Source organism: Homarus americanus, unplaced genomic scaffold (assembly GCF_018991925.1).
Source record: "Homarus americanus isolate GMGI-L3 unplaced genomic scaffold, GMGI_Hamer_2.0 scaffold23598, whole genome shotgun sequence".
Classification (NCBI taxonomy): Eukaryota; Metazoa; Arthropoda; class Malacostraca; order Decapoda; family Nephropidae; genus Homarus; species Homarus americanus.
Window position 1 is genome coordinate 773,811 of NW_024731054.1, and position 10,330 is coordinate 784,140.

Below are 10,330 nucleotides of genomic sequence, written 5' to 3' on the forward strand. Positions count from 1 at the left end.
ATAAAAATATAAAAATACCTACAAAAATACCTGTCTGGTGATCACAATGTTTTAAAGACCTTCATTACCTCGTAGACACATTCCGGAGGTTTTACTGAACTATATTTAAGACTTAGGTTTCCTGCTTCGAAAAAGACCTTGAGAGTCCCACCACACTGTTATTATCTCACGTCGGGGATTATGAAGTCTGCAGTTTATGGCATGGTGTTATGAGAGGGAAGAATTAGTGATAATTATTGATGTTGTGGGTGGGTGGGTGAGTGGGTGAGGTGGGTGCGTGAGGTGAGTGGGTGAGGTGGGTGAGGTGGGTGGGTGGGTGGAGATGAAGGATGATGTTGATGGAGGGTGGGATGGGAAGCTGTGTGTGTGTGTGTGTGTGTGTGTGTGTGAGTCAGGAACCGAGCCATCAGATAGCCACATTAGGGCCCTCCACACCCTGGCCACGTCAAAGGGCTCGGCCAAGGCGTGTGGGAGGAAGAGGAGGAGGAGGATTTAGCCATGTGATTCACCTTCAATAGACACAGGAATCATCTGGCCTTGGCGTGTGTCGGAGTGTTCCAGATGTAGTTGTTCTTTAGTAGTGTGTGTGTGTGTGTATGTGTGTGTATTATCAGTGGGGAAGTGGTTAGGACACTCACCGAAACACCTAATGATTTACCTGACCCACATTACTTCACCTGAAGATTAATTACTGTAATGCAAACCTAACCTAACCTAACCTAACCTATCCTAACCTAACCTATCCTAACCTAACCTAACCTAATGTAAACCCCCATGTAACCTTAGTGTACTTAATCTTAAGATGAAAGAAATTGGGAGTGGTCTAATCTCCAGGTGATCCGAACGTTTATTTACACATCCAGTGACTCTTTATTCTGAGAGTGAAGGAAGAAAAAAGTGAAGATGTGGCGTAAGAATCCTTCGCTTAGTGTAGGAGGTGCGGGAGGGGGGCGGGGACGTGGTGACGATTGTAATTACTGCGTGTTTTGGGTGAAGATGGCGCAGTAGGTGGTGGGTGACGGCAGGTGACCTAGAGACCCGGATGTTGAGCTACTAAGACCCAGATTTACAGCCACCAGCACCCGGATGTTCCCTCATTTACTCCGGACAATTCACTGAGGCTCATCAAAACTCTGTGAGACGTTCCAATCGGTACCTGAGTTCCGTGGCCAAGGTGCCTCCCTCCCTTCACACACACACACACACAGTATACGTCTGCTTGTCGCTGTTAGGTGTATTATCTGCACTAGTCAAGCAACAAAAATGGTGTTATGACGTCACAGATAAAACCACACACTGTTCACTGCTGGATGCTTGAGTCACGGCAAGTAAGTATGCGTGGCTTTTGTTTTTTTAGACGGGGGACCTTCTCTCGCATCTGACATGATGTTACTCATCAGTACGTTAGTGGCGCATCACCTGAAGTTTAGACTCCCTAACCTATTTTATCTGAAGATTAACCTCGGTAACGCTGACTTAATCTAACCTAACTTAACGAAGTAGGATTGGGACGTGTTCGGACTGTGGAACATTTAAACTTGCAGACCCATTAACAGAGGCACCCATAAGCCTGCAGTTGCTTACCTTATAATATAAACGGGAAAGGGGTGACGTAATAGAAGTCTATAAACGCCTCAGAAGACAATACTCAGTCGAGTGTTCATACTTGGAGTTGGCAGATGTCCGCCCCAGTAGAGGTTATACCTCAAGGTTGAACAAGCTACAAGTTTAGAAATTTGTCAGGGCAACTTTTTCGGAGTGAGACCTGAGAGTCTTTGAACAATCTGCCGGAGAGTATTGTGAGGGCACCGAGTGTAAGATTATTCAAGGCCCGACATGACAAACACCGGAGCAGGTGCACTAAAGTACAGTACTTGCCAACAGTGTGTAACAGAGATGTGACCGACCGCCTAAGTGGCTAACTTCACATTATCCTCTTCACCACAGACTGGCCTGTAGCGCATTGTTTTAATTATCGGCTAGTCTATGTATACTCTTCTCGATTACGTATCTCTTAAAAGTTGATACAGAAGACTGTAATTCAAAGGCCTATCTTACAGCCACAACTCCTACAGTCAGGTTGATATAATATTTTGAAAGCGTTAAGCGAAAGAAAAAGAAAAGTTAATCATGTATGCTGTGATGTGCTGACGAGTACAGAGCAGACCACAGCTACAAAATTTGTCCTTGATAATAAACACATCTACATTGCTTATTATTATTATTATTATTAATTATTATTATAACCTTGTTTTTGCCGATGAGAAAGAACGGGTGTAAAGGACGGAGGTAAGACTGGTTAACACAAGGCCGTGCGCATACCGTGAACACCTCTTTGTAATGCTCAGTGCACACGTGTTATTCTACAGTAATATGTATCTATAATTACGAACGATTATAGGTTTTGTATTCTTCTATATAACTAATTACTGCTACGTGTGGTTATGTAATGTATAAGTATTTTCTCATTCTTGATGGAGGTTGAGAACACAGGGACATAAGGACACCTCTTCTAATGCCAGGTGTGTCAGGTATTTGTGATGCATAATACTTACCGGAGGAGGGGAGGAGGGGTAAGATGAGTGTGGGGGGGTGTATAGGTAGGAGAGAGAGAGAGAGAGAGAGAGATCCCACAGTACCACCCCCCCAAAAAAAATGAATAATTACATAATACAGTTCACAATAAGTATATAAACAGTGATTTTCACACATGTTCAACCCAATTATACAACACTAGTTAAATACACCCAAATAGATGAATACACCATAGACATACACTAATTATCTTACGGTAGTGTACTTTATCCATGCCAAGTTATACACACATCATACATAGTTTCTATTAGTTATACACAACGATGTATATTTAGACATATAAATCAATTCTCCTTGTATTAGTTTGGGAATCACTTGAAGCTAAGACACCCCATATTAATTCCCTTGATTAAACACCTGGGAGGGTAAAGTTAGGTTAGGTTTTAAGGTTTAACCATCAGGTGAAATAAGCCGGGTTTGTCTCATCTCCAAGTGAATCCCTTGTATTTACGAATCTTTCTCTATTTTTCATATCATTTGTATCTATGTGTTAATAGGTAAACATATCCCTTATTTATCTATCTACCTGTAATTTACCTGTCTTACTCATCATACACCTGTCCACTGATTAGGCCGTCAAGGTAAGTAGAGAAGGTCGCGTATGGTAACTTTAGACTGTAATTTGATCATTTGTTTAGCTTTTGCGTTTGTGAAGTCGTTCATGAGTCGGATCACCTCCGAGTCCTATCCTGCTCGGCTATTATAAGAACTGTATCTATATCCCCTTTATTAATTCCTTTCACCCACTTAAATACTTCTATCATATCTCCCCGCACTCTTCGTCTTTCTAGGGAATGCAAGTTAAGTTTTTTTAACCTATCCTGATATGGAAGGTTTCTAACGTAACCTAACACAACGTAACATAACATAACCAAACTTAACATACCCGGTAGCATAACATAACATAATACACCGTAACATAATGCAATATAACCTAACATAACATAATACAACGGAACATAATACAGCATAACGTAACATAACCTAACCAGTCTTAACCAAACTTCACCACACATAACCTAACCCAAGTCCCACAGGTAATGTTAAGTTGTTTAATCATCAGGTGTAATAAAGTGAGGTGTCTATACTTAGGTAACGCAGGAGATTCAACCGTAAGCCCAGATTAAAGTCTTTGAGAATAAAGTCTGATAATAAGACCTTTATTCACTGTTTTATTGATAAGTCTAAATGTCAATCGATGTTCTTTTCGCAATTTAGTAAAACTAATCATTTTTTTTTCACGGTGGCTTAATAGTTCTGGATTCTTAATCTAAGAGTCATTTTTAACTCTCTTTTTCTCAGTGCAATCCAGGAACAAGTAACTTCTTTTACAATTAAACAACCAATAAAATCTTGTATTAGAATTATCCATGTAAACAACCTTATCAGCTACGACAGGAAATGAAGCAGTTCGTGACCTTTGCCCCGTACACACAGACACAGGTAGATGGCTCTCTTACCTGTGATTAACCTATAACAGTCGGGAGATGTACGCGCGCGTGTGTGTGTGGGGGTGTGTGAGTGCCGACCGTCCTCTCACTCTGACTGACGCAGCACGACTGTCGACTGGAACATAATAGCACTGGATCGTTCACACACACACACACACAACACACACACACACACACACACACACACACACACACACACACACACACACACACACACACACACGTATTTGAATCCTGGAACACTCACATACCCGCCTGGAAAGTATTTGAATCCTGGAACACTCACATACCCGCCTGGAAAGTGAGGTATCCACAAAATCGCTTGGAATGTGGATTATATGAGTACATTCCTGGAATCTAGAATACACACGGATATCTGGAACACCAACACAGCCTCCTGGAACACTAAGAGAACCCCCTGGAACAATCACGGAACCATATGGTAAATAACACATACACCCTCTGCAACACACATAACCACCTGGAACCTGAAAGAACCACCTGATGAACATTCCTCTCACGGTTATCAGGAATTCCGATGACAGATGGTTTTGTCGTCCGTGTAGAGGCCATGGGAAGAACATTGTATATAAATAAGCAACGATTATATTTAAAACTTAAGGAGGAAATATCTTAAATAATAATAATAATAATGATAATAATAATAATAATGATAATAATAATAATAATAATAATAATAATAATAATAATAATAATAATAATAATATTAATAATGATGATGATGATGATGATGATGATGATAATGATGATAATAATAATGATAATAATAATAATAATAATAATGATTGATGATGATGATGATGATGATAATGATGATGATGATGATAATAATAATAGGAATAGGCATAAGAATGATCAATAACTCTTAACTTATTTAAGGAATGAAACTTAAGAAACATAATAAGTGTTTTAAAGGCTGTTGTTTATTTCCTGCGTCACAAACAACAACAATAACAAAAACAACAACAACACACGGACACAAATGACGTCATAACTAAATTTTCCAAAACAATTGTGTTGATGGTAGATAACGTCGTCTGGTGGTTGTCCTTTGTCCCCTCTCTCTCTCTCTCTCTTCACGCCCTTCCTGCTGACCCTCCCTTCCACCCTCCCTTCCTGGCCTACCGTCACCCATACCTCCCTCCTACTCACGCCCTTCCTGCTCCCACACACCTTCCTCCCTTGCTATCCTTCTTTCTCCTACGGCCATCTCTCCTCGTCCACCATTCTTACATTCCTTCCTCCACTTTCACAGAACCACGACAGGTGACTCAACCCTGCCTTACCCCGCCCCACCCCGCCCCACGGTGCCCCACCCATTCTTTGCTTTGTTTTACACACCTGTAGTCCCTCGCCGTGGGTGTGTGGAGGAGGGTGCCTGATGACCGCGTCCCAGCCTGCGCTATAACCTACAAACTTCCTGTTTTACACCCACTAGTTCTGATACGCCCAGATGACTTCACACACACACACACACACACACACACACATACACACACCTGGAAAAAATCACAAAATATAATAATTTGTCAGCAATATTTTAGCAACGTTAAAACATTATCATTAACAGTTAACCTTGCTATAACTAACACACTCGCTCACAGTTGCAGTAAGAAATTAAGAGACTGCCAAGCACGTGCATGTGTGACCAGGTAAAAGAGCTTTGTTGAAATGGTTGCCATGGTGACCAGCATTACCCGCGCAAACAAATGAACGACGACACGAACTTGTAATCACACAGTAGAATAAATGAATGTTCTCCAATTTTAATTTCATCTTAAGTATCAGTTATCAATATTAGACGTGATAAATTCATATCATTGGAATAAATGCATAATTATGAGGGTACGAGAAATATCCGTAGAATTCGCTGATCGCCAAATCATTTGATAAGTCTCAGGTTTACAATGACCAACAATAATTTGTTGTAGTAATTCAGTCAGGTCTTGACACTGAGGGTGGTATCACTTCTCACTGCCACGCAGGACAGAGGTTCATACACAAAGAAGTACATCATATTTATTAACAGTATATATAGGAAGGATGGGAGGGAAGAAATGGTTGGGTGGGGAAGGGAGGGTGAGAATGGGAGTGGAGGGAAAGAGAAGGGAGGGAGGAGGAGGTCAAGGGAAGGGATGGGGAAGGAGTGAGGGGAGGGCTTCTTTGTAGTTTTTGGCCTTACATAAGAAGAAAAATTATAAATACCCATTATTACGTGAAGTCTATGCCTCACTCAAACTCATATTCTGAAAACTTAAAAAGGAATTACTCAAACAGGTACTCCTGACCTTGTACTCTGGCCTCTATACTGGTACTCGTGTTCATGTGCAAGTGCATATACGATACTTACTGGTCATTTAGCCGAGCCCTGTAAAACACTCCGGAGTTAACTGGAGTTTTGATATTCTCACTAAATAACACCAAGAGAAGTTGTGATAAGCGAAGGAACGAAAAAGTTATGATAGGAAGTCACAGAGGCAATATCGTAGTCAATAAAGTTGTAGACCAACTAGTCACCTTGTTGATTTCACATATTTTTCCTGCCAAGATGGAAATAACGACAGGATATCCACATGTCTCCATCTTAACCCTAATCCTTTGACTACGATGATTTAACTGTTTTGAGGATGATGATTAAACCCTTTGAGGACAATATTTTTACCCTTTGAGGGCGATGATTTAACAGTTTGACGATGATTTAAGCCTTTGGTAAAATTGCAGTTTCACAACCAATTTGTTTTTAACCAGAAATCTAGGTTCTTCCCGTGCGATTCATTCGAATGTGACTCCCATATCCGTCGGAAAGGAGTCGTTTTCGAGCCTCCTTAGAACCTGACCTAACCAATCAAAGAAACCTACCTACCATTACCTAACTTCCGAGCCGAGGGGCTCCGCCCCCCATATTCAACAGAAAGTGCTTATTTTTATATCTGGTACCATTGAAAGCCACTCGGCGTGGGCTGAGCGGGTCAGTTGTAAACAAACTACGACACGCGGCGACGACAGATTTACACGAATTTCCTACGTGAATTCACCATCTCGGTTATTATCCATTTATGACGGAAGTGTTGCAATTGGCGAGATATAACTTCTGGTGAACCCAAAACTGCTCTAACCCAATTGGTAGTGAAACTGCAATAATACCAACCCGTTGAGGTCTATGGTTCAGGGGCGGATCCAGAAATATCAAAAGGGGGACGCTTTAAGCCCCCCCCCTAATTTTTTTTTACATCTAACCAATATCATGGGTATTTTTATACCATTTTGAAGCCATGTGCACTTGATATTAGGATATTCTGAGGTTAATAGTAATATTTTTTATTAAACAATAATGCCGAGTACAAAACTATATTAAAGAAAAGGTATTGAATTTTCTGGTGAAAAGAGGGGGGGGGGGATCCGCCCTTGTGGTTTAACCCTTTAACAACATGGCTTGAACTATAAGCGAACACCAAATCACAGATAACTTTTATTTTAATATTTAAAATAGTTGGTCATAAAACGTTTTCTGTCGGCCAACAAAAGAAAATGGAGACCTTTAGGTCGGGGTCTGCTTTATTTAGTACGAAACTGGAGGTCCCATGGTTACGTTGAAATGGGCGTGACAACAGGCAGCTATGTCACGTAATCTAAGACTTTAGACCAAGCGTTTCTGTAAACAAGTAGTTCTACTACTATACCACGGAAAACTGAAATGGTTGGCCGGTAATGCAATAGAGATCACATCTGTTAATGGTGAACGACCTACAAAATATCAGCAGATGGCGATGGAAGACAAACAGCCTAAAACAAACCACCCAAACGTTATTACTATACCTGCAATCTTTATGAACAATGTATTCCTATACAATGTACAGTATAAGTTGATTGTATACCGGCACTGTTTATGCACATTGTTTGTACACATACGCTATGTATTTTGTACACCTACACTATGTATATTGTTTGTACATCTACATTATATACATTGTTTTTATAAGAACATAAGAAAATAAGGAGTCTGCAATAGGCCGGTTGGCCTGTGCATGGCAGCTCCTGTCGAGAGTTACTATCACTCTCTATCATCCTGAATCTACCTGCAATGTCTATATACTGTTTGCATACCTGCAATGTTTGTATACATACACTATGTACATTGTATACCTAAGTCTGTACATTGTATACTTGTAATATCTACATACATTGCTTGTATACCAACAATGTTTATGTACTTGTTTGTATACCTGCACTGTCTATGTAATTTTTTTATTCCTGCACTGCCTTAAAAGAGTTTCTTTACACCCCCTTGATTACTTTTTCTGGTTGAAGCTAATTTGATTAGGGAATTAAATTCTATAAACCTCAGTGATGGTCTGTACAAAATTTGATATGTTACACAAAATTAATTGTCAGTGGCCCAAGGTTAAAAATGCTTTGAAAACCTTGGAGTTAGATGTAGGATAAATGATTAGTGGGTCCCATATTTTTGACCTGACTGAACTTGACTAGTCACGTCGTCCTTTCTCTTAACCTCCTCTGCGTGTGTGTTGTTGTGTGGCTTAGTGGATGCCATGATTATGACCTGACCTCATGTTTAATAAGGTCACCCTGTGTATTTAAGCCTCTTTCCGTCCATGTAATTCAGTTTCCTCTGAAGAGTCTTGAATAAAGACGAAAGCTAAGGTGCTCCATTGTTTCCATTTTCCCTCTGTGATTTTATCAAGATTTATCTCTCTCTCTCTCTCTCTTAGGTCCTCCTTCACTCTTCTGCTTCAGTACAGTAAAGTTTTATGTTCTAGTCAAGTTTCTCCCACTTATACATTACTTTAGTAATTTTAATTCATATCACCAGACTTCCATCAATCACTCGAATACTCATCAATCATACCTCCAGCAGTCTTCCCCATCCATTAACTTTAGTAGGCTTAGCACATACTGTACAGTTTCCCAATCAGGGATGTGATTGGATCTTGGAAAAAGTTCGAGCTGGGGGGTCGGGGTAACACCTACCCGGGAACTTTTCACCACATTTAACTTAATTTCTCACATCGTCACACAAACCGTGAGCGCCTAATAGTTAAAATACACACTACCCAAAATCAAACATGTATGTTTATTGCAACAATTTTTTTCATGCATATAGTATGAATAATTCCTGTGCAAATTTTAGTTATTTAACTTGAATTTGTTTAATATTTTTATTTGTGCATCATTATTGAGAGAAGATAAAAGAGGTAAGCTTTTTTTGCACTGTATTGTGAGAATTAAAACTTAAATACTTACCAAGAGGATTTATGTCTAATGAACCAGCAACTGGGGTTTCAATAGCATATGTAATACTAAAGTCAGAAAAAAGTCATGTTCCATGATATAATGTATCATGGAACATGATTTTGTATAATATATAAACAAAATATTTAGTGTTCTCTCCCATGTAATATTCATCCATTTGGTTTTGTTTTATTCTTAGTTTTAACTGCACCAGCTAGTTTTGTCAGGGAGAGTAAACGCTTCTGTTTTTGTCGCTGAAAGGCCTCTCTGCTCTTCCTTGATTTTTGAGCCATTTCCTAGCACAGTTTTCTTTGATTATAACTGTTTCCTTAACAAAATTTCCTCTTGTTTTCTACCTGCTACAACCTCTTCTGCTTTAACATTCTTCTATACCTACTGCTGGAGAGTTTTGTTCCTACACATCATAGGGTCTTCCTCCTGGAGGACACACACACATGCCCTACAGCCCTGACCTCCTGGGTGACACACACATGCCCTACAGCCCTGACCTCCTGGGTGACACACACATGCCCTACAACCCGGACACTCCTGGACCTCTGTGACACACACATTCTCTACAACCCTGACCTCCTGGGTGACACACACATGCCCTACAGCCCTGACCTCCTGGGTGCCCTACAGCCCTGACCTCCTGGGTGACACACACATGCCCTACAGCCTCCTGACAACCCTGACCTCCTGGGTGACACACATGACCTCCTGGGTGACACACACATGCCCTACAGCCCTGACCTCCTGGTGACACACACACACACACACACACACACACACACACACACACACACATGACCTACTGCCCTGACCTCCGGGGACACACACACACACACGCCCTACAGCCCTGATCTCCTGGGGACACACACACAAACACACACACACACATGCCCTACAGCCCTGACCCCCTAGGGACACACACACACACACACACACACACACACACACACACACACACACCACCTAGCCCTGACCTTCTGGTTCAGGGCTAGGGTCTGCTA

General features: G+C 40.9%; 1 protein-coding gene across 5 annotated transcripts in view; it reads right to left on the reverse strand.

Moving 5' to 3' along the window:
* The window catches only part of LOC121867463 (MAM and LDL-receptor class A domain-containing protein 1-like), a 53,427-nt gene extending 49,267 nt beyond the window's left edge, over window positions 1-4,160 (reverse strand). For all 5 annotated transcript variants that reach the window (XM_042367378.1, XM_042367377.1, XM_042367375.1 and 2 more), the window contains exon 1: window positions 4,056-4,160. The gene's annotated coding sequence lies outside the window, so the exon portion shown is untranslated. The remainder of the gene's footprint in view (window positions 1-4,055) is intronic.
* Between the last annotated feature and the right edge of the window lie 6,170 nt (window positions 4,161-10,330).